Source organism: Lonchura striata, chromosome 2 (assembly GCF_046129695.1).
Source record: "Lonchura striata isolate bLonStr1 chromosome 2, bLonStr1.mat, whole genome shotgun sequence".
NCBI lineage: Eukaryota > Metazoa > Chordata > Aves > Passeriformes > Estrildidae > Lonchura > Lonchura striata.
The window spans coordinates 102,669,249-102,694,954 of NC_134604.1; the positions used below are offsets into that span (position 1 = coordinate 102,669,249).

Sequence of the window (25,706 nt, forward strand, 5' to 3'; positions counted from 1 at the left end):
ATTGGACACTTAAATACAAAAACTTTAAGCAGTGTGTTTTGTAGAAGTTAAAACAACTTGAGAGTTCAAAGAAACTGGAGTAAGTAACACACTTACTTGTCACTTACTTTCCACTTCTGTGTCCTCTGTGTCACTGGAGTAAGTGAAAAGATCAAAATTAAAAGTGGAGGAGGAGGAAGACTTTTCCTTCCCAGTTAATTTCTCACCAGAAGAGAAGTTAGCTGCTCTTTTTGGTTTTTAGTATATTATTGTTAGTGATAGAAAAAGAATATATTTGAAGATTTAAAATTTTGTTTTTATTTATTCAGAAATTCCTACTTTACACTCCATTTTTCATCTGGGGTGGTGAGGTGGGGAGAATAAGGGAACATAAGGATTTGCCTTTATTTCAACATAAAAATGTCAAGCATTATAAAAATACCCTTCTGATTTTTTTTAGAAGTGGTATTTCCCCACAGAACGCTGGTACTGCCATCTTTTTGAAATATTCTTATTGAAGAGGTCAGACCTTTCAGTTTACACTTTAAACAATTTTAGCTTTCACACATACATAACCCTCACTGAATTGCCACACTTCCTGAGTGTTTAACTCGCATCTTCATCTCATCCCTGGAGCCTTCTGAGGACGTAATCATGAAGATCAGGGCTGTGGTCCTGCAGCTCCTGGGCAGGAACTGCCCACCGGGCGTTCCCACTGCTGGGCTATTCCCACTCATGGGTTGTTCCCACCTGTCGTGGTTTGACACGGAAAAAGAATTTTCCAGAAGGAAGAGGTCAATTTGGATATTGACCAATTGAAAGTGGACACGCCTCTGAGAACACAGAGGAGTTAAAAGCAGAATTCCCAGGAGACAGAAGTGGAGCAAACAGAGAAAAGTTAGGGGGTTTGTGGTGGTGCCCTCTGTCCTCAAACAAGGAGAAGATCATCTCTGTTCTTGGACCCTCGGGCCCAGGGGAAAATGGGGGGGGGCAGGGCATCCTTGAAAGGAAATCCTAAAAGCAGTCTGTCCATCCATGCATTGGTGGTGAGAGCACTGTGCATGGAAAGAAGAAGGGTCACCATGGCACACTTTTTTCTCTGGGTGGTGCCATGTGTGACATGGAAACACAGGATGTGGAGCTGTGTTTCTTTGGGGGTCTGTGGCACAGGAGAGACTGTCTCCCTCGATGGACTGAGTATCGATTGTCTGGAGGGTGGAGACCTGATTGGGGTCCAGATTGTGTCTCACTGTGGTTTGTAGGAGTTGGGTGGTGGGAGGAGGAATGTTTTGCAAGGTTTTCATTTTGATTTTTGTGTGTGTGTGGTTTTTTTTTTCCCTTTCCTTTTTTCCTTTTATAGTAGTAGTTTAATAAAGCTTTTTTTTTCTGTTATTAAGCTTGGGCCTGCTTTGCTCTGTTCTTGATTGCATTTCACAGCATTCAATTGAGAGATTGCATTTTCATGGGGGCACTGGCATTGTGCCAGTGCCAAACTATGACACCACCCCTGGGCTGTTCCCACTCCTGGGCTGTTCCCACTCCTGGGCTGTTCCCACTCATGGGCTGTTCTCACTCCTGGGCTGTTCACTCCTGGGCTGTTCCCACTCCTGGGCTGTTCCCACTCATGGGCTGTTCCCACTCCTGGGCTGTTCCCACTCATGGGCTGTTCTCACTCCTGGGCTGTTCACTCCTGGGCTGTTCTCACTCCTGGGCTGTTCTCACTCCTGAGCTGTTCCCACTCCTGGGCTGTTCCCACTCATGGGCTGTTCTCACTCCTGGGCTGTTCACTCCTGAGCTGTTCCCACTCCTGGGCTGTTCCCACTCCTGGGCTGTTTTCTGAGCAGCCCCTGGGCGAGGCAGGGGATGGTGTCCCTGTGTCTGTCCCTGTCCCTCGCTCCATGGCGAGGGCTGTGAGCTGGGGCACCCACCCAGCCTCAAACCCCTTCAGGATCATCAAGCATGTGGCTCCTGCCTGAGGGGAGCTCCTTGCCACCCTGTGCTTCTGGTCAGAACCCAAAACCCAAAACACAAAGTGATTTGGGGCTGGGGTTTTAATCTGGCCTTGAGCAGGGTCTCATCCCCAGGCGAGTGCTGGAAGATTTATACTGAAAATCCCTTCCTCTTCTGCCTCAGCTTCAGAGGAAGCAAAAGGCCCAAACCCAAACACCAATTAATAGCACCAGCCCCCACTAACCCAATGAACTCTGAGTGACCCAGGTGAGCATCCTCAGCAGAGAAAGAAATGGACTCTGCCACACTCCTTAAATATTTTAAGTAATATAAAAGGCCTCTGTTAGGCATACATTAAAAAGCATGACAAACTGCCTCCACCACAAACACAAATCAGTGTGAAGTATTTTATGAGCTCAGTCAATTTTAGATCAGTGTAAAAATAATGCTTTATTCTTGGTGAACGGAGCAGCATAAATAACCAAAGTAATTCTTCAGGGAGAAGTCTGAAGATGCAAGAAAAAAAAGCCTGAGAAAATAAAAGCCACACAAAACCAGAGTTTTTCTTTTTAACACCACCTGTATTTACAGTATTTAGAATATAGAAACATATAGCTGTGGTGCACCAGGCAGACAGGTACCTTAGAAGAAGCTTTCTGCATGAGAACTTTCAAAGATTAGTAAACAGCTATTACAGGGGATATTTAAGTTTTAACTACTATTTTTAAAGAAATTAAATCCTTCCAACAAATATCCTCAACACCTTTCCATAAATTTGATATAAATGTCACAACCTCCTGAGATTTATGAGGACATTGAAGAACTTTCTCCTTGCCTCTGTAGTGCTAAAATATTTTCTTTCCAAGATGTGCTGGAAATTGATTTCTTCCATAAATTTAGTTTCCATGCATTTCATTCGGTATAGGGAGTTCAACCTGCTTCAACAGCAGGACTCAAACTGTGTGCCCACACAGACCTGCAGCACAGCATCGCTGTGGCCAGCGTCTGCCCATGAGTTTTGTGTCAGTTTTGCCAAGTCTCAGCACTGAAGCCTGTCCAGCTTGCTCTGTCTGACCTGCCCTCAGTTTCACTTTAACTTGCTTTAGCTGTAACTGCAGTTTTCCTTCTGACCAGGTGCCTGTGGCTATTTTGGTTTGTTTTGCTTATTGCTGTACGGTACTGCTGTGGTTTTGTGACTGCACAGAAGTGGTCCAGAAGAGAAATTCCACCTTGGTGAGGCAGCAGTGCCTCTGGGATGGCAGATCCCATGTGTGGTGTAGGGGAATACCAGCACTGGGACACAGGACACGGGGCACAGATTTGGCTCTGGAGACCCCAGAGCAATAAACAACTCACCAGTGTCAATAAAGAAATGCAGATCTGAGCTGGACAAAACTGATTCTAGGGCAGCAAGTAGAACAAAGAAACAGTATATAGAATATGTGTAAGGCTCTGCTCTGTCCTTAGCAAATTGAGATCTGATGTAATGTTCAGACCATTTTAGAAAGAACAAAGATGCAAAAGCTTGTTAATTGACATGCAAAAATGCACCCAAATAAATCATAGAGTGAGAAAAAGGAAACTGTCAACATTAACACCAAAATCTTCCTGGTGAAGAACTACAGATGCCAATAACAATCCATAATCCTGACAACTCCAATACCTGAGCAAAAGCATCCACCCTGAAGGGCCTGAAAGGACTGGGAAAGAGGGAGCATTTCACTAGGAGAAGGGGTAGAAACTAAGGAGTCACAGTTTTAGCTGTATTATTATTACTATTACAGTTGCAATCTTTTCTGCATAGACATAGTGTCACCCTGTTCTTTTAAAAGTTTTAAAGCTCTTTAAAAAGTTTCCTACACCTTCTAAAATTTACATATTTCTACTGGAGTTCTCACGCACTGTTCATGTAACTAATGATTGCTTTAAATTCTTCTATGTGAAAACAGAAAATTAATAGACTATTAGTTTAACCAGTGTAGTTGGAGAGGTGACAATTTCATCCTCCAATCCACTGTCACCTTTAGAATTCTATATATTGTGAAGTCAGAAATACAGCTTCCTCTTTTCCTTTTTTTACATCTTGAGTGAGTGCGTGAGTTGTTTCGTGTTGTAGTGCAATAGACATAGTCTTTTCTTTTTGTAATAGTTGTACACGGAGTAGTAATGACTTTTGGAGTAGACTCCTAAGGTCTCAATTATACTAACAATAAATTTCTGCCTTTAGATATAAGTTGTTTCTGCTTTGCCCATAAAACAAGATATTGAGCATAATAAGTAGCTTCACCAGACCTAAGTCATAAAAATATTACTTGTTAGCAGCACTGAAAGAAAATCTCTTCCTCAGGGGTTTAATATGACAGACTAAGCACTCTTAAAAATTTTGACTCAACACAGCATCAACTGAGGAGTCATTAGCATTTGCCAAAATGAAAGGATATCACGAGCTCAGATTTTCAGGTGGCATAAGCTGGTTTTGGTTTTTGGTTGTGTGGGAGGCTCATTTCAGGCTCTGTTTCTGGGGCACATGGCTTCCTTGGAAACCTGAGGTCTGGCACCATAGTAAGAGTTACTCTGAGGGTAAAATCTTTCTCCATTTGAAGTCAGTGGGAATTTTGCCACTCAGTCATTTGTACTTGAGGTTTCACCCAAGGGAATTTCACCCAAAAGCAAACTCTTCACCCAAAGAAGTCCAGGAGGAAGGAGATAAGAATGGATCACAGACAAGCTTGAGTCCAATGTCAGGACATCACCACCTTGCCTTGTGCACAGCTGGAAATGAAAGCATGGACACATCCCATGAAAATATTATGGTAACACACAGTAATCTGGACCTGTTGTCTGTGGGATTATCCAGTTGTGGTTCAGAGACATATGGGGCTGCATTAGATCAGCTGATGTTAGTTATAAATATAAAAGAAAAAACCCCAACCAACAAAAACTTACCTCAAAAGACAAAACCCCCAACCAACAAAAGCAAGAAAAAAAAAAAAACACAAGGGGAAAAAAAAGCCAACAAGAGGCATGCACCTGTTATTAAGAAAATGCAACATTATTATAGTTATGACTAACTGGAATGCCCGGAAGAGATTTACCACAACAGAAAAAAATCAATTAGGTATGGGTGTATACCATATATATATACATCTTACTAATTTCCTTTAGGTTGTGTGAGTAACTTTTAATTAAGCTTCAGGTTAAAATGGGTATATTTGAATACATATATATATGAGGACACCTTATAATGTTGACCATAAACATAAAAATTTAGTTCCCGTTTGAAATATATCAGGAACGTTTCTGGCCTATTTCAGTGAATTTACATCATGTGAAGATGTAAGTCTGTAACCTAAGACTGAAGGGAGTGTATGGATGACATCTTCAACCTGGGTACACTTCATACACCCAAGGAAAAGTCTCCTGTTGTCCTTGAGATAGGGGGTTTTAATGGCTTTATGCCAAAGAACGTGGCTTCATGCACTTCTGCTCAAGCACACACATGTCCAGCATTGCTTTTGCTGCTTTGTCACATTAGCCTCTGGGTTTGTGCACATAGAGTATGGGCTGCATTTACTCAAACTTAGGATTTTTTGAGAAATTAAATACCTGGGTCTGAATTATTCACTAGTGGATCATTTTGTAGTCTGTTGAGAGACATGGTTATTTCCAGAGGGCAATTCCTCTTCCTGTAAGATCTTTAACACAAATCATCCTCTAGAAATGCCTGCTTCTCTTAACTGGGCTTTGGAGGGGGCCAGCTCAGACTGAGATGTCTAAAGTTTGCTTACTTAAGGTTAAGCAAGATGCATCCCTTCCAGAGACTGTAGTAAAGGCACACAATGTTTGTCAGTTCTTGCCTGTACCTGACTGAAGTGCAATAAAACAATATCAAGTGCTATGTGTGACTCAAGATTGATGATTGCTGTCAATTAGAAAATTTTGTATTTTGCATCTATTAAGTTTTAAATTTTATAAACTGAAGTCAGATAATGACCTGAGAAATTAAAACCTTTTTTTTTTCCATAGAGGATTCAGGGCATAAATTATTTTTCAATATAAACTCCCAATTTTCTATGAAATTTTTCAATTTTAAAAAACATTTTTTCTGTGATAATTATAAGAAAATAAATTCTAAATAAGGTATATATTATGTTAGAACTATTTAACGCATAATATAAAAGACACTCAAGCATCTCAGCCATTCAGTGAAAACAGATCCCATAGATCACTTAAAATTTTAAAACATTATTTTAATTACTTTTTAATTGCCTTTTTGTTTTTAAATGAACATATGAATGCTTTCATACTTAACCCCCCCAATTAACTGTGTTAAAATAAGCACAGAAGAGACTCAAACCTTCACAAACAGTTATTCTAATAACATTTTATTAGCAGAACATTACTTTTTGACAAATTTACTACGAAGTCTCTTGCATCAGACACAGGATGATATCCATCACTAAGCTAAATGCGATAAAATCATCTTTAAATGCAACACTAAGTTTAACATAGAGAGAAAACATAACATCTGCTTGGGAAGTTCATTTTTTGAAGTAATTCAGGAAAGGGGAACTGAGCTCTGGAGTAACCTTGGGACTGCTGCTTCCCTGCCAGATGGAAAATCTCAGGGATGACCCATTTGCTCCTGAGGGGAAGGATGCTGCCCCTGTGACAGCCTGCCCACTCCATACCAATTGTTTCAGCCTTGGAGGAGGTTCTGGCTCCCATCCTCCCTGCAGAGGAAAGGCTGATCTCCAGGCTGTGTTTGTGCACGAGGGGCAGGCAGCACAGGGACAGGGGCTGGGCTGCTGCAGCTCCAGGTGGAGCAGGTGATCCCAGCAGGCACATGAACATGGATACATCACAGAATCGTGGAATGGCTGGGCTGGAGGGGACCTTGAGGATCATCTTGTTCCAAACCCCCTGCCACAGGAAGGGACACCTTCCACTAGACCAGCTCTCATACATACACATGTAAACACAGACACACAGATCTCATTTTTAATACTGCATTTGCCTTCCCAGAAATGCATTTTGTTTCTTTCCTTGCTGTTGCTGTCCTTCAAAACCACTGTAATCAGGGGTAGCTCTTGGACTTCAGCGTGACCAGTCTCAGACACTGTAAATCCAAGTGCCATGTGCACCTTGGGGCCACACAGCTCTGCTTGGTATCCAGTCATAACCACAGAATGACATGACAGTAGTGGGGAGCCAAGCATTATAAAAAGTACAGTATCTCGTACCAAATCCAAAGTTTATATCTGGAAGTGTACACAGGCATTTGTGAGTTTCATTAGCCCAAACATTCATCATCTCTGGCCTGGTCCCTGGGCTGTAAATTCACCTGCAGCTGGAGGGCATTTGTTGTGTCAATGGAGTCTTCTGGTGTATCTGATGTAAAATAATCCTTTTTTTTTTTTTTTTTTGTTCAAAGATCCAACTTCCATACAAGGCAGTAAATTGGGACAATTGATAAACTCACTTCAGCTGTGACAGAAAGATTACTGTAGACATATCTTCAATCAGAAGAAGTGAAACCAGAAATCAATCTCTAATTTTAAAAAGAAGAAAGAGAGAGAGGTATAGAGAGCATGGCATTTCGCATATAGGAGCACATTTAATGCATTCCTGATGTTAGATTTAGTCATGTAAAATATGTATAATTTGTTGGACCTACCCCTACTGACACCTCTCTGCTGGCAGATGCTGTATGAGGCAGAGGCAGCCAAATCTGTCCCTCAGTGCTGTCCTGGAGGGTGTCCTGGATCCAAGCATCCTCAAAAGTGTTCACACTTCTTGTTTTGGGGAAATCTAGAAAGTTCATGCCAAATTAGACTGGAACTGGACTAACATGGATGATTAGAAAACAGAACCTGGAAATGAAGTGGGGAATTGTTATTTGAGAGGACAGATGTACCTGATGGAGCCATTCCTCTTTGGGAAAAAAACCAAAGGTTACTTATTCACCAACAAACCAAACCTCATTTCTATTGGAGAGCTAGTCCTAGTATAATGTTTTTGGTTTTTTTTTTACTTTCAAGATAGAAGTAGCTAATCTTGTGTATTTATTAAGCAACTATTACAGTAATTTTAGTGCAATTGCAGTTAGCGATGGGTTCCATATTAGTTCACAAAACAATGAATGGTACTTATAAATAGCATAATTTAGGCTTCCCAAACTAACGAAAATTGTAGACCAAGCCTATTATGAAGGCATGCAGGAAAGTTAATCAAATAAAGGTGGAATGTAAGTTTGCCTAACCTGCAGGCTGATAAACGCCATATGGGTGCTCTTACAGAGTAAAATTGCTTTCATTTTCTGTAGCTTAATTCTGTTTAAATTGCTGCAAACTCCAGCCTCTTTATTCTGAGTGAAAACACATGTCCCAGGAGTTTAACGTGCTTGAACTTATGCCTGTTAAATTCACCACTTGATTATCCATAACTTTCCCAAGTCTCCCCTCCCAAACTTGCTGTTAAAACAAGTTATTGTTCCTACTTACATACGAAGTGTTTAAGCAGGCATAGCAATGTGCTCTGCACCAGCTGCACTTCAACCGTGTGGGGTCCTTCTAATGGGAGCTTTTGCCCACATTTGCAAGTGTTCTAAGAAGTTAAACTCCCAAAGGGAGACAGAAAGAGAACTAATTGAAAATCTTTAAAGAAATCTGGCCCCTTACTATGCACTTTTTCTGAATTTGTCCCAGGGGCACTGGACCCACTTATTTCTCTTATGTGAAAAAGATGCCAGAAGGCAATGCACATCCAAGAAGACTATGGCAGACTAAAGTTGCTGTCAAGCCTAAGTAATGCTGCTTTCTGGTCCTCTACCAAATTCCTCAGGAAGACAAGCTACAAGTTGTTCTTTTGCACTTAACCTGCAAAATGTCCTTCACCAACAGTACTTCTTGATGTACTGTTGTTGATTTAACTTTAATGTTTAACATGGCATCATATTTCTTACCATTTAAAAATATGGGAAGTAGTAAAAAGAAGAAACAAATAAAAAAAATCAGATCAGCAATAAACACAAGCTAATTCATGGCTGAGGTACCAGACTTCTGCCCAAACTGTCTGGCATGTGTTTGATGTACAGGATGACAAGAAAATTCTTGTAACAACTATTTCATTAGTATGCCTCTAAATAGGGCAAGAATATTCAGAAGATGTGCATCACCACTAAATAATTCACTTATTGCAGGTCTTGTTCTATGGAGCATGAAGGCAATACTGCCTTGATCTATTTTGGTACAGACTGACATCAGATGTGGCTTCCCACCTGTGGGAGGCGTGCCCCTGGCATCACACAAACCACTTCCAAGGCCACAGCCAAGACACCTCCCTCTTCCTATATGGATGCTAATTTGAATTGCCCAGAAACAGCCTGTTCACAGGCCCTTACTAGCAGCTGTTTATGCAGGCTTCCACCTGTGGCTCAGCTCAGGCCATCACTGCCTGCCTGCCCGGACCCCAGGCCCCAGCGCTGCTGACCCTGTTTGCAGACAAGTGGGCTTGAGAGATGAAGGCAGTGGGAAGGGTGGGTGTGAAGCTGATGCCCCAGTGTCAGAGGATGTGGTTGGAGAAGATGTGAACAGCAGGGGTAGAGACAATATTCAGTGTCATCACCAGTGATGCCAGTCTGTTTTGGATGTGAGCAGCCCAATTGTACAGCAATGATTTCAGTGTGTCTATGAGTGACAGATTAGAAAATAATTTAGAAATGAATGATAAAACCTATACCTCTCTATGACTCTGGTTAATAGACAGCTCCTTATTTTAATTTTTTTAAAGGAAGTTTTACATTTTTGGTGTAATCTAGATGAGAAAAGTCCAAACCTACCTTCTTTGGATGAAAAAGTCTAAGCTTCATGGATACTGTTGCTATATATATCTTCACAACTCTGTAACTGGACTCCAGGTTCCCTATGAAAATGGATCTTGGATGAGAAAATCTTATTTTTCGGAAGCTCTAGAATTATATTGAAAAAATGTAGACTATAAGAATTACATCAAGAGTTATAGAAGAAAAGAATTATGTCAATAAAATCCCAGAGTGATTTACCTTTTGCTAAATGATACCCTAAATTTTAATACAAACCTTCCATCTCATAGTAAGTTTAGAATATTTTATATGAACATATGAAACATCTTAAATGATGCCAAAATTTTGGGGTGACCTCAAATTCAACTTCTAAGGAGAAGCAAATATATAGGGAACTTATGCAAGAAAAAATGCACACACATTTGGAACACTCTATAACCAAGAGCTTATGAATAAAAGCAAATATAAAAAAGAGGAGGCAGCTGAGACAAAGCACCAAGAGTTAAAAATACTTAGCTGATACTAAATATTTTTTAAAAGAGAGTTCAGAAGTGTTGCCTATCTTACTCTGGTATTTTTAGATTTCTTTACACTTCTGATGATCTGGAAAACTTAAAAAACTTAATATTATTTGAAAAACATACTTACTGGCTAATTGATGTATACTTGCTGCATATTGTTACTGATAAATTGGGCATTCCAGGGGCAGCAGCCTCTCCCCCTCCCTCTCTGTCCACCACTATGTCAGGGCATCCTCCTGTGGACACTAGGAGTTTCTTGCTGTACCAAACCTTGTGAGATAAAAATCTCAGGGTGCTGTGGGAAAGTCTTTTGGGAACATTTCTGGGAGTTTTTGGCTTTATTTTGGAAATATCCAAAAAGAAAAAAGAGCCTTGAGGCTATGAGGCTGCCAGCTGTGCAAGCCCCATAGCTTGTGTAGCCTTTGTGTGCCAAATTTTTGACCTCCACAAAGAGAGGAATATAAATATTTCAGATGGAAATATTACACATTTCCTTGTTTTAATACTCGTACTGCTTGAAAGAGCAAGGAATGCCATATAAATATGAGAGCAGTGACAAGTGGCTTTGTCCAGCACCAGGACAAATAGAGTGGAAAAGCTTTTAAAAGGCTAATCCCAAATATGCACACATGAATGCATGCAGGAAAAGAAAACCTCAGCTTGTTCAAGACATCCATGCACTTCTTGAGAGTTAATGTAAACAAATGGAATTGCTCATACGAGTATCACAAAGCAATATAGACTGGAAACAGTTAAAGGAGTCTGCCTACCCTATTCTGTGGCAGAAATATAAACTACATGCTGTTTGTATTCAAACGTCACATCAAAAGATTAGGTGCATAAATTTGGATAGGCAGTTGTGAAGAAATGCTTCTGGAGTACAGGAATATTAATCTACTGGTCAATCCTTCCCCAATGTAGCATGCTAAAAGATTAACTTCCTTTTTGTACCAAATTCCTATTGAATATATGATGGAAAAATTCTAATTTTATGCAATTTTTAACTCTTGTGTACTAGTGACTTACATTGAGAGCAAAAGTACACAATCCTGTTTTTCAGTCTGACATAGTTACCTCTGATGCTTTGAGCTCCTCTAAGTTGTCCCTTGACTACAAATCATAACACACTTGACTTTTTATATATAAAGGATAGCTTGAGATACTTTTGAGCTTTATTCAAAGTATGAGCAGTGCACACGCTTGTTGAGGCGCGGCATGCGCTCCTCGCCGCGGCACTCCGAGCCGTGCTGGGCGGTGAGGGAAGAGAACGGGCGGCCGCCTCCCCCGCAAGCTCTGCAGTTCAGTTCGTGGCGCGCAGGGACAGACGAAGGCGACACGGGACTTGGGGGGGAACGAGATGGTTTTATTCCATGAGCCCCAAGACCCCGGCGGGCGGGGGGGCAAAGGTTTTATACAGAACTCAGGAGGACGGGTGTAGGAACAGCAACCAATGAGGGAATAGCAGGGGAGGAGTTTAGGGCAGAACTAACATCTGGAAGCTGAGGAGGGGGCTAGAATGAATGACAGGGAAGGTTCTAGGGAAAGGGGCAGGGAAAGGGGGGTTGGGGGGGGGGAAACAGATATTAAACAAATATCAAATGAAAGAAAAACACACCACCGCATCTCCCTCTTTTTCTTTACAAAAAGAAGGAGAATTTTGTGGTTTAAGCAAATTAATAAAACATGCAAATAATATAAAATCATATGATAACATTGTAAATTACTTAAAGGACATGAAAGACACATTATTGCATTTATAGGGCAGGAAGAGTAGTAACAGCTTAAATTAGACACAAGACTGCACAAAACTTGCTGTTTTGCTGCTCTGAGTAACAATCTAAAATAATGTAAATAATGTAAATAATTGAAATAGAATGAAATAATTGACAGAAATTAAACTAAAAAATTTAATTAGAATGATTAAATGGAATTATTGGAATTAAATATAATAAAAGATCAATTAAATATAACTAATAAATTTTTAAATTTCGCAGCAATGCAGCAAGCCTGAAGCGATATAGTAGCTGAGTGATTCCTGTAGCAATAATGGTTAAACACAGCCTTTAAGTTAAAAAATATTAGAAAAGACTGAATTAATTATAATTACAACAAAACAACTTAATATAAAATCAAATTGTAACATTATATATTATTAAAAAAACATAAATTGAAAGACATTAAAAAATGATAAACTAATTGTGATTATAACATATGAAACATATAAAAACTTCATCTGGAATATATAAAATTGTCCTAAATGAGAGTCTAAATTAAGGGTACAAAGCACAGCAGGATTTGTGACTTCATCTGATTTAGAATTTGCTGCGTCGCGGCGTTTGCGATGTTCAGCTTCTTAAATTCTTAAAGCAGAGTCAGCGGATAACGGCGCTTGTTTTAAAGCAGAGTCAGCGGATAGCGATGTGGTTTGTTCAATTTGAATGTCCGTTTGAGAGGTGGGCATAATATCTTGAGTAATAATTAACTGGGATGATTTTTTTTTCCTATAAAATATAACTCAACAAACAGATTATTCAAAAATAATCAAAAGCAAAAAGAGGAATTCGTAGTTAAATAAAAAGGAGTATTGGGTAGGGTACATGAAGGAATAGGATAGGGGAATCAGACAATCACTTAATTAGTGATTGCCATGATTAACAGGGGGTATCGGTAAGGGGTGGACCGGGGCGCCGCCATTTCAGGGGGAAGACAAAATGACGGATCCTCAGTCCCGGGTTTCGGCTCCATTTCCTCGGGAGAAGATCCCTCCCGACCCTCCCCCCGGAGGACGAGCCCGAAGAAGGATGGGGGAATATCCAACCCCGCCTCCCCACAATAGGGACTAGCCTCGTGCAGGGACGGTGCAGGGCTATTGGGGGAGAGAAATGGGACTGGTGGGAAGCCAGGGGCGGAAAAGAAGGGTCAAGGCGGGAAATGGGTCCCGAGCGGCGTGGCCAGCGCCATCTTGGGAGGGGTGCCAGATACACTGCACTTGGCCTGAGCAGTGTCCGGCAGGGCACTTGGGGCGGCTCGGCCACAGCAATCCCCAAGGGAGGATAGGAAAGGGTTTTAGGAAAGTCCGAGGGGATGGGGATATAGGGAGCTTCACAGAAGCAAAAAGGGGAAATTTATAGGAGGGGGGGGGGCCGCCCGACGCAGCTGGATGTCGGCGCAATGCGTGGGTGTAAAGGGCCCCTTTTAACAACGCTCCTATAGCTAACGTGTCGTCTTCTTAGCTGATCCCTACTGGTGTCTTTTCTACCCCCTCCGTCCAGCCCAGAATAGGGAGGGGAGGATAGAGAAGACAACTTTTTCGAGGAGAAGAAAAAGCGATCCAATCTAGGTCCCCACAGAAGACTAGGCGAAGGATAGCACTCAGGGCTAGCTTCCCCCAGAAAAAGAAAACCCACCCGCTTGCCAGGGACATGCAAGGCTACAGCCCCAGTCTGGGCGCAGACGGGGGTCAAAACGCAAGAAAAAAAAAAGGTGGCAGACCCAGCCGCCCGTCGGGGCGACCCCCACCCCGTGTAGCCCACCTTACCTTGCAGGCTCGGACGGAGATGGCTTGAATCTTCTCCTCGACTCGATGGAAAAGTCGCGCTGAAAACTGGGGATGTTCCTTCTCTTTCGGTTTGGCCCTTCCGGAAGCCTGGGTGTTCCCGTTAAACCAAGACTCGTCCCCGAAGCCTTGGTTTTGGCCACTATCAGCCTCCGGTGGTCTCGCTGCAGATGCTGACCGAGGAACGAACCTCTTCTCGGTCAGCCCTTCTTCAGGCTCCCCCGAGCCGCTGCCAAAACCGCCCTCTGTGTCCTCGGGTAAGTCTGCCCGCCAAAAAGCTCTGCAGCCCGGCTGCCCGTGCAGCGCGGCTGCTTCCGGGCGGGAAGATGGCGAGAACAAAGAGGTCCCGGAGCGTCAGTTTTTCGCTCGGCGCTCAGCTCCTCTTAGCATCAGGCAGAGCTTTTACGGTCGTAGATGTTCCTCTTCCCTCCTTCTTCTTCTGTGAGGCAGGCGCCCCCACGAATCTGCCCGTTTTTTTTACAAGACGAAGGAGGGAACCATCCTCTCGCTACCATATGTTGAGGCGCGGCATGCGCTCCGAGCCGCGGCACTCCGAGCCGTGCTGGGCGGTGAGGGAAGAGAACGGGCGGCCGCTTTCCCCCGCAAGCTCTGCAGTTTCAGTTCGTGGCGCGCAGGGACAGACGAAGGCGACACGGGACTTGGGGGGGAACGAGATGATTTTATTCCATGAGCCCCAAGACCCCGGCGGGCGGGGGGGCAAAGGTTTTATACAGAACTCAGGAGGACGGGTGTAGGAACAGTAACCAATGAGGGAATAGCAGGGGAGGAGTTTAGGGCAGAACTAACATCTGGAAGCTGAGGAGGGGGCTAGAATGAATGACAGGGAAGGTTCTAGGGAAAGGGGCAGGGAAAGGGGGGTTGGGGGGGGGGAAACAGATATTAAACAAATATCAAATGAAAGAAAAACACACCACCGCACACGCTGAATTAATATCAGTGGAAAACTTTCAAAACACTCCAGTGTTTTTTCACTGTAAGTGTTGTCTTTCTTTTATTTTTCCTGAAAACAAAATATGAGAATAATACGCAATCTTGTGGTTATATGACTGTATTTCCACAAGTTTTGATATGTGTTTTTCTGTTGCAATTATTATTTTAAAAAGAGCTAATGTGACTGACAGAGCAGAACAATTTATCCTAGAACTATATATCTTTTTGTGGGCAGAAATGCCATGATGAAAAAATAACAAAATTGATTATTGTACAACTTTTGAAAACATAAAAAACCCATTGCTCTTCTCTTTGACAAGCTTGTCACAAAGGTGAGACTAAAACAAACTTCCAGATACTCGATATTAATAGGCAATGATGAAGAACAAGGCTTCTGCTCTCTCCTCACGTGCCAGGGTGCTCAGGGGAAAGCAGTGCTACCGAAGTTGAAGTTGATACCCTGAATTCTCTTCCATACACTTAACAGTCACTCGCTTGGTGCTTTGAAGTTAATGGAGTTATTCTGAAGTTAATTTGGTTCAACTCAGAGAAAAATTGGACCCACTAGAATGAGCGCTAATACAAAAGGCTTTGGAAGCCAGCCTGCATTGCTGGCCAGAGATTAACAGTGCAGCAGAAAAGGACCTCTCAGAAAACAAGACAGGAGGCTGATGCAGAGGAACTTGCCCACTCTTTTGGATTGGCAGCTGTATCACATACTGTAGTGGGGAAGCACTCTCAGCACTACTCTCCTCCAATTCCAATCAATTTTCTCCTTGGTTCTTCAGCACAAAAGTATGTGTATGATGTAGGATGAACAAAAGAGAACTGTCAAAGTGGTTAGCACAGGTCTGGGATAATGGGATAATGCTTACAGAATTAGTTAATCATATCTAATGTCTTGAAATTATACATGCATCTGTGCTGAAAAAAAAATAGATCCAGAAAATACATTTTAATGCATGTTGTTTCAAAATCTGTCCCCAAGTTAAAATACAGCATCACTTCTAGCTTCTCACAGTAACATTGGATCAGTTGGTCAAAATAGTTTCTGTGATCTCAAACCAAAGATGGTGCCACCAGCTCTACCCTAAATTTCTTACATGGTTACTGAGTACATTTGCATAGTAATTGCATTTACAGTACAGTATGCAAGCCCACATAAAGTGCCCCAAATAAAATTAATTCCTAAGACTTTTATATCCTTCAAATAAATGCATATTAACCACAAAGGTTTTATCTTTCCCATACTGACTCATTTCTTACTTCAGTAAATGATCACTGTGTAACCTATAGACCTTCTCCATGATTATTGGCAGCTATAAGAAAGATTTCTTGCACTAACAATAAGACAGGTGCTTTGTAAATTGGGATACACTCATGCTGCTTTATACATTTGTAGAGAATTTAATCTGTAATTACTGGAGATGGTGACGACAATTTTCTGTAGAGCGCAGGAAGAAGTGTCAGATATAAAACCTGCTCTAACATTTTGCCCTGTTGGGCTGTTACTGTCTCTCTCCTAGACTGAAAGGAAAAAAATGGGCAGTTGGTAATTTTTCAAATACACCACTTTGAGTTCATGTTAGATTCATTGCTAGCATTGTCAGCAGGGAATACTTTTCCTATGAACAAAGGACACACTTTTGGTTGTGCATGCTCTTGCTTGGCAAATAACTGATGCTGGCTGCCAAAAGTCTTATGAAAACAAAGACACATCATGGTCATTTAGGCCATAATGGCCATTCAAGCCATCCTAAAATTATCTCTGAAGGCTGGAGAAGCAGTTGCACTTCCTTCTCTATGGACCTTGCCTGTGAAATTACACATGCAGCTTCTGTGTCTTCTGTTTGACACTTGATTTTAACTTCTACCCTGCTGCTACAGCTGCAGGCTGGGTCCAAGTACCTGCAGATATAAACCAAGAGGGTTTAGTGGGCAAGCAAGGACTACAAAAGCTTTTGTCCCTCCCTGTGTCACCAGCTGGCATAGCATGTTACCCATGCCAAATGACCAGATCTGGTCATGTGGCCATGGAGGTAGACTGAATGCAAAATGTTGACTTCACTTAAAGGCTTGAGGGAGGATTTTTAGCTGTGGAATCACCATGGGCTTTTCTGGCTTTTCTATTTCTATTGGTTTTCCATTAGTCAAGACTGATGGAACAATATTTTTCATCTGGTAATGGTAGGAGACCCAGTCCATAACTGCCATATGCCAACTTGGTTCTGAACATCGTTGACTTCCAGAGTGGACAGATGTAATCCAGTCAGTTGAGAAATAACCTCAGCTCTGGAGTGGAAAATGTAAAATTCAGGCTGGATCAAGGGACATCAGCTGACCTGCATTGAGAATGAAAGTGGGCAAATAAATCATTGTGATGTCTGCAGACTCTGACCTGACCTTCATCAGTCCCAACAGACTCATTCCAGATTATTTGCAAGACGACTTATTTCTAAAAAGCCATATGGTCACATTTGCACAGTAGAAATTCACATCAGCACAACGCATTATGCAAACTCGGATACAAACCCTGTGCACAGATGCAGGGCAGGTCTTCAATTGGATGAGCTTCATTTTGGGTATGAAACCATATATGCTGCAGCAGTGCAAATGTTAATATGCACCTCTGCTATGTATCTGCTGCTGAAACACTATTTGAACAGATCTGGATATGCTAGTGCAGTGTTCTCCATGTTGTTCAACATCATGAGAGGAGGTTTTCCCAGTGTTCTCTGGGATTCACTCCTGAGAGAGACTGGAAGCCTCACAGTTATCAATGCTCTTTGGCTAAAATGCAGGAGTCCTTTCTGTCTTTGCTTTCCCACTGTAATAACTTTAATAATAGTAATAAAGCTAGATGAATTGTGCACCTTTTCCTCCTTCCCATGTTGAGTGGAAGAGAACCAAAAAATCTATATTAATTAGGTTATATGGTAGGCTCATTTAATTCTCTAGAATGCTCAGGGTACTACAGAGAGGAGCACAATGGAAATGCCTTGGAAGATGAGATTAGATGGGTGTGATACCTGCATGTCACCGGAATTAATAGAGTTTTTTTTAATTGGGGTGGTTAAAGGAATCTGAAATGAGACCATGATGTGCATTTTTTCTGAGCAATTATCAAAACTGCAGTTGAGCTCTGTCAAAGTTTTTGATCTGTGATTCCTACGTCCTGACTTCCACTGCTCATCCTTTTACAATTACACAAACAAAAGCTTCTGGAGACCTCATAACTGGGGAAGCACCATGATTACCATCAGACTGTCTGGGTAGGAGGACAGACAACTTTCTGTTGGGACTTTGATGCTCTGTAGGTAGAGGGAGCTATGACATGAGAGTAAATGGTTTCATTTGCAGCTTGCTATTGACTATTTATCCTCATCCTACTCTTTTTCAAGCACAGGTATGGAGGGGCTGGCTGTGGGAAAGGAAGCTGTTGTGATACTTTCAGTTGATTCTAAACTCTTTTGACACAAGAGTTTAGATTACCTTCCCAGGTCATCTCCAGAGCATCCCAGAGTTCTCTTTTGGGATTTATGACACCTCCAGGACATCCTTGACCTTTGGTTGCCAAAGTACAGGGATTGGGAGACCTGACGGAGACTGTCCAGCCTTCTACTGGATGCTGCTTTCAAGAGTAGAGCAGAGCATGAACCTAGACATGGAAAGGGAAAGCAATGACACAGCCTGTGGTGTGAATGCAGGTTCCATCCGTAATTCCCTAGGAAAAAAATCTATCTAGAGCCTGGAATATTTCCAGGCATAAGAATGCTCAAATGTTGCCCAGCACAGCTAACACCTCCCAGACAAGTCCCAAGCTCTGTTAGTGTTAACATGGCCAGGAACCATTCAAAATATGCTGGCTACATGCAGCCACTTGGTTTTGCAAGTAAAGGCTATTTAATGCTATGGACATAAGCCACTCTGTGGTAGCTGAGACCAGTGCTTGAGAATGACTCAGGCACTATTAATCCAGCAGAGCTCAATTCATTAGCTCTAGTAAAACAAGGAACAAGAAAAATAACAACAAAAAGCCTTTGTTGAGCAGTTGGGCATGTTTTGGGAGGAGCTTGCTTTCTTCTCTGATTAATTAGTTTCTACTACTTATCCTTGGCTGAATTCCTACTGAGTCACTTTGGATATTTGAAATATACCCTGTCCAATCTACCTGCCTTTTAAAAAGAGTTTTTTTTCTAGAATCTGTCCATGTTTTTGACTTCTTAGCATTTATGATATTCACTTTCTCATTTATTTCCTCCCAGCTTTAATACTCTGCCATATCTTCTCACTTCACTCTTTCTAATCCTCCCCACTTTTAATTCTACCTGTACCTACAGATTGATCCATACTTATATATACTTTCATTTCCTCTTATGCTTCTTGGTTTTCCCAGTTTCTTGTAATATTTTCTTCTGATTATTGTATTTCTTCCTGTAGTGTATCGCTTCCTGTGTATCATAAGGCCAAACCATATGATGAGATATACGAATGCTGTGTGGTATTTAAGTCTTACATGCACTCTGGTGAAAATCCATCTGCAGGCATTTTTTTTATTTGGCCATTCGACTCCTAAAATTCCCTTTGATTTCAATGTGACATCATATGGATAAACCTTTAGGTCTATGTGCAGTCCAAACAGAACTCCAGGAAGAATTTGGAGTCCAAGCTCATAGTAGAGCTTAGGTCATAAACTTCTCTATCTATAAACACGAAGCTGGATGCATTAAATCTCAAAGAACTTCTAATCACAGCCTTATCAGAGCACAGTCAAGGCACATTTAATTGTAACATCAATAGGCTGCTGCACACCAGGAATATTTGAAAATATGTGGTTATTTTCCTTTTCCTGTAAAATGTGTTTAAAAGCAACAAATGATTCTTGAAATTCAGGACTATTTCCATAGAAATAGTTTTTAGAGAAAGTTGTTAAGTATGAGAAATAAAGCAGACCTGTCAAGTTTCCCTTGTCAGTAGGAGCCAAATTATTGTTGTCCAGTTCATCCACAAAAGCGGGCTGATATGAAGTCTTCTGGCACTGGAAAATTTATATTCTCTTCATTTTTTTCAGAATAAATACTCACCAAGCAGGATGAAGCCCGCACAGCATGAACAAAGAACATGCTATATTTAAGAGGTCATGTCTGACTTTGAACATATGGTAACGATTCTTGAAGTCAGAAATAAAATGTAATACTTGTAATATGGCATGTAATACTTTCTGTACTCCACCAAATTACCAGGGAGACAGATTGTGCTTTTCTGAGTATACTGACAAATGTCCCTCCTCATTATGATTTTGCCCTTTTTGTATTACCATATCATTATTCTTTTTCTTCTGTACTCCAGAGTGCAGTTTAGATGACTGCATTCTTTGGCAACATTAAATATTTTCAGAATTGCTTAGAAAATTATCAGATATTTATTATTCTTCAGACAATATGAATTCATCAGTAGAAATATATACCTCAAGGGGAGCCACTCATTGCATTTAGCCAAACCAGCCAACCGTTCCAAAGGCAATAAAATAGCATTTATCACCAGGAATAAACTGTGACATTCCCTTCTAATGAGGTTTCCAAGCTGAATCTTGTTGGCAGCCATTTTACATTTGTGATGCTAATAATGTGGGGACCTGAGTAGGAACCTGATGTTAATAATTAGTTGCTGTTTTCTTTTATAATCTTTTTCTATATGATTTCAGCACAGAAGCACACTTCCCTTGGTTTCTCATTGTTGGGGGCAGGGCATTTGTGTGGAAGTAGTAGAGGTGGAGCCTTAGCAGAGCTGATGAACAAACAGGATCCATGAGCTCGTGCCTGAAAAACAGAAAATGAGAAGGCCCGTGTAGCACAACCTATGTGTACTTATTTTCACAAAGGAACAGAAAACTGTTCTTTTGAGATGGCAGCTTCCCACCCAGCTCCAATTCAGAGGCCAATGCTCCTGAAAAACCCTCTGCATCTGCAGGGACGTATCTCTTGCTCCTCTGCCACTGGCTTGCACCTTCCTCATGGCAGCATGGCTCTTTCCCATCTTTGTTGTGAAGCAGCACCAGCTGGGAGAAACCATGAGTTGCAGAAAGACAAGAGCCTTCCACATTTCCAGGGATTCCTGTTCTTTTCAGTGACAAAAGGAGCCAGTGACTTGACTCCATTTGGAAGGAACTGAGAAATTGATACAGTTTGGGCCAGAGAAAACATGATCAAATGAAAGATAATTCCCACCACCACAGGAAAGGCTGGAAGAATTTCTTTGTCAGGCATCAATACAAGTGAACACGTCAGATGGTTGGGGTGGTCCCTCCTGGTATAAAACTTATTAAACATTTGCATGTTCCCCCCAAACCTGGGAAAGGAGGAGGTCTCAGCAGGCAATTAATTGAGTCCACTGCTTGAGAGAGGAAGTGGGACTCAGATTGTGTGGTTTCTTTTTTTATTTTAAATTAAGAAACCTAATTAAAATTATAAGAATTTCCTGGGGAAATTCTCAGCCTTTTCATTTTTTAAGAGCCTTTGTATTACAAAAGGTGTTTGAAGTCCTTGAATTTTTACCCTTTAGCCACCTTTAATCTAATTTCTAATCTCTTAATAGCCTTAATTGAGTTCTGAATACTTTAAATTATTAAACATCTTTGGGGGATTATGATTTCTATTTCTGATTATACAAAATAGTATCAATTGCCCAACAACATCCCCTCTATTTATGTCAAATTAAACTACCAGGGACATATGGCATATGCTTCAAGGCCAGGATATTTGCATTGGAAACACTTTAAAAGACTCTTGCTTTCAAGCAGGTTGAAGAAGATGAGTGATAAGAAATGAGGGAACAGCGAGATCCCAATGTAGGCCCTAAGTCATTGGAGGCTCATTGTCTTTTTGTCACCTTTGCTGTACAGGTAGAGCCTGCCCATGGCCATGGAGCAAGCAGTGGCCAGCTGCCAGGGGCCATGCAGACACCCAAGGCACAGGCAAGAGAGCCACCTGCTTTTCTCAGCTGGGATGGATTCCTTCCCAGCCCCATGCCTTGCCACATCCCTCCCCATTGCTCCACTGCCAGGGACAATTGCCCAGATTTAGATCCCAGTCTAATTCGGCTTGGGTCTTCAACTGCCCCTTTGTTCTTCTAAATGTTCTTATCTGCCCCATGTCTATTCTTCTCAGAGGCTTACTACCTTACTATGCCTCTGATCATGAACCTTCCTCTTCCTTTGCTTGCCCATGGCTCCTGGAACCAAGGCTATTTGTTATTTCCCTCCCCCTAAATATCTTCCCCACTTCCCTGTAGAAGATGCCAGCCCTGGCAGGGGCAGCAAGCCTCACCCTGCTGAGGCACCAGTTCAGGCACCACTCCAAAGGCAAAAAGGCTCTGGGGAACACAGGACAGACAGCAGCCCTCCCCTTAAGGAGAAGAGCACCTTGCTTTACACCTTGCTGCAAGCTGTGGAATAAAATACTCTCTAGAATGCAGATATGACATTCAAAACACATATTTGCAGCATGAGCTACCACCCATGGAAAAGCTCATTCCTTATCAAATAAAGACTCATTTGTAAAAATCAGGAATTTATTTGCTTGAAAATAACAAACAAACTTTATAAATGTGGAGAAAGTATTAGTTTTTCCACTTTTCTTGTTTTTGCTTTTTTAAATTTTACTCCAACTGTTTTTATTAGACCTTAGCTTTAGTTACTGTTAATTTGCCTCCACTTGTTTTCATCTCTCACCTAAGAAACAGCTTTAATATCCAGCACCAGAAACGTCTTTTGAGAGCAATATTTGTTTCCCTAACTTCAGGGCAAGATTTCAAATTGTCATTTCTGAGTATCTTGAATGTCTTCTAGACACTCTAGCAAAAAGTCCATGAAGTTTCTGAGGAACCCACAATTGCATTTGTAACTCATCACTTATACGCACTGTAGAGTCTGGCTTTATATGCACAAAACAAATGACTATTCAGTGTACTATTGTTAAAACCTGGATCTAGCTGCCACCATTATTCAGGATGAGCAATGCTCTACTTCAGTTGTCCTATTGATTAAATATGCACAAAATGTACATTATAAGACAGACTTGAACAATTTATTAGTATTATTTTCAAATCTGTATTGCTGTAGCAGCTATGATTGCTAGCTGAGCTCTAGGGAGATTGTTTTTTTGATAATATACCATGACAGAAAAGCAGTATCTTCTGTGAGCATGCAGTCTGAGGTGCTGATCCATGAGGTATGTGTACTCAAACTTAGCTGCTGAAGCTGTCCATCAGTATCCTTGGCTGCTCAGAGAATAGATATCTAAGCATATATGTAGTTTTATACTTCTGAGTTCAGATTTACAGTTCAATTTTAAACTTATTCCTGTTATTTTTATTTTCTTTGCAATATTGAGTTTTATTGTACCTGCTTTTACATTTACTACCTAATAAATGCCTTCCTAACAGGAACATGTATATTTAGATATATTTTTAAACATATTAATTTTTATGCACTTTATGGATCAGAGTAATTCTCAAATATGAGTTAGGACATAATTCTGTAGTTCAGTGTCTCTGCAGGAGACTGTCCCATGCGCTTTATGTAAAAGGCCTGACTCATTTAAGTTCGATAACAAGACGAAGGCCACTAAACTGAAAGATGAAAATAGCCAAAAGATGTTGGTTAAGGCATTTTGGCTGAAACATTTCAGTTTTAGGTCAGCATAAAGAGTCATTCAGCTCTCCTTCTTACCCTAGAAAGAGAGAACAATAAGAAAATCAGGCAGCAATAAATTTAGAGCAAATTAAAAAATACTTTTATGTAGCACATGTCCTGACTATAGAATTCATTGCTGTAATAGGTCACCAAGTTAAATACCATGGATGGATAATTTTATCATTATTCCTGAGCCAAGTCCTCCCTACCATAGCCAAGCCAACAATCTTCAGTGAAACTGAAACAAAATCTAAGTAAAACAGTGGTATTTACCCCAGTCTTTATGACATGGTTATATTCTGTGAGAAGAACAATCAAGGTAATTAGATTCCATGCTCAGTACTTCATCTGTTTACTGAAGTGGAAGAGTGAACTCCCTTTTACCACCCCATAATTTGATAAAACCTCCATAAAAGGGGTTTTAAAAGTAATAGACACTGACCATGGGGACAGTCCTGGGTCACAGATGCTCTACTGAAAAACTTGCTGTAGCTACAAATTAAGCTGACAAGCTATAGGAAAGCCAGGGCATGCATAATTATGTACTGTAGGACTACAAACATAGATATGTACTGAGACCTACTTCCCCTGTCCTCACCTACAAAGAACATTTCAGCCCAGTGAGAATTACATGATGACACTATAAATTACATGCCAGGCTTCAGTCTGATCTTGCATATTTATACTTTTAAACCTTTCAAACTACTGGTTACTAATTAAAATTATAACATGCTCTTTCAACAACAATAACTCAGTATATAAAGATCCTACATACCTTTCAAACCTTTCACAAGGAAAAAAAGTCAGCCTTAGTTTGCAAGTGAGTTTATTGTTTCTGTGGCTTTAAGTAACACAACCTCTTTAGAAGCAGACGGCTCGTCAGTGTGCTGGCAGGAATGTGACACAGGAGAAATGAGTCTAGAGCTAAATTCGAGGAAAATTACTGTGTGCAAGCCCCAGTTTTCAGTAAAAAGAAGATTCTTCTCAAAGATAAATAAGTACAACCTTTAAAGTGAGAGCCAAGTCTACCTAACACTGGCGGGGAAACTCTTCCTGTGTCTCCAGGGAGAGGCATTACCAACCCTATGGCTGCTTTACTGCCCCTCATCACTGCTACTTCAGCCTCACCTAACGAAGTGGGAAAGATTCTGGCACTGCCTATACAGCACAAAGGAATTGATTCCTTTGCTATTACCACTTCAGGGCTCGGGGAATCCTCTTTTTTTCCTCACATACAGGTATTAAATGTCAGTATCGGCAATTGGCATTCAGTGGCCAACGCTGTCAGAGGGAACATCTCGGTGGTCATTGCCTCAGTCTTGGCAGGAGAAGCAGGGTGAATGCAAACGCAGGCAAAGCCGCACGTTGGCCAACTTACCAGCAGGAAAATAAGCTTTAGTACTATCCTCTGCCTGGAGCTCCAGAGGGAGATGCCATCTACTCAGAGCAGGGGCTCCTAGGAAGGGTGCTGGAAAAGGGTGCCACGGCCATCCTAGGAGGAATCGTTGTGCACTTGGGAGGGGTTCCTACCAAGAGACTGGGCACAGGCCCCATAGGAATTGCCTTTTTGGGGTGACTTCCAGGATGATGCAGCCTGGGGAGACAGAATGAGGAGAACACGAACAGCTCCAGCAATGACGACCCGCTGCAGGGATGGTAGATTTTCACACCTGCAGCCTCCATACGTTCCTGGTGCAACCGCAGGACAGGGAGGACAGAGAGCACCTGCTGTGCTCTTCTCTCCATGCTGTGGTCGCCAGGGTCCGCCCCCCGTTCTGCTAACTGACTTCGCTCCAGCTTGCCCCATTGCCGCACCCTCGGCGTGAGGCGGGCTAACAACAAGGTGCAGCTCCTCTCCTCTCCCTCCCCTGCTCGGGCCGCCCGCAGGTCGCGGTGCTGCTGCCACGGCTCCCTCGGGGCGCCCGGCGACACCGTCCATCACTGCCGTTTTACAGCCGGGCTTCACTCTCTCTCTCAAAAAAAAAAAAAATTACTTTTCCCGCCTACGCTGCGATGCTTAATTCAGGGAAAGTAACATCCAAGAGACCCAGAATCCAACAGACGCAGCTCGGTGCCGCTGGCTGCGCTCCCCCGCTGCCCGGCCCGCCGGGAGCAGGTGCTCGGCGCTGCCGCCGCCCCAGACCCCCCTCCCGCCGGCACCTTGCGAGTCATCCCGGCTCCCTCCCATCCCCCCGCCCCGGGCGGCCGTCGGGTGTCGCTTCCCATTTCACTTGG

General features: G+C 42.0%; 1 long non-coding RNA gene across 3 annotated transcripts; it reads right to left on the minus strand.

The window, feature by feature from the left end:
- Positions 1–7,176: 7,176 nt before the first annotated feature.
- LOC110483267 (uncharacterized) lies at positions 7,177–25,639 on the minus strand. 3 transcript variants are annotated; one of them, XR_013339526.1, is made up of 7 exons: positions 25,466–25,639; positions 24,850–25,065; positions 18,272–20,598; positions 16,202–17,121; positions 9,770–9,852; positions 7,607–7,802; positions 7,177–7,480 (listed from the first exon to the last, which is right to left on the minus strand). It is a non-coding gene; the product is annotated as an uncharacterized LOC110483267 (long non-coding RNA). The 3 variants fall into 3 exon arrangements; XR_013339528.1 differs by lacking the exons at positions 16,202–17,121; positions 25,466–25,639 and having other exon boundaries at positions 7,607–7,740; positions 9,770–9,898; positions 24,850–25,452; XR_013339527.1 differs by lacking the exons at positions 16,202–17,121; positions 25,466–25,639 and having other exon boundaries at positions 9,770–9,898; positions 24,850–25,452.
- Between the last annotated feature and the right edge of the window lie 67 nt (positions 25,640–25,706).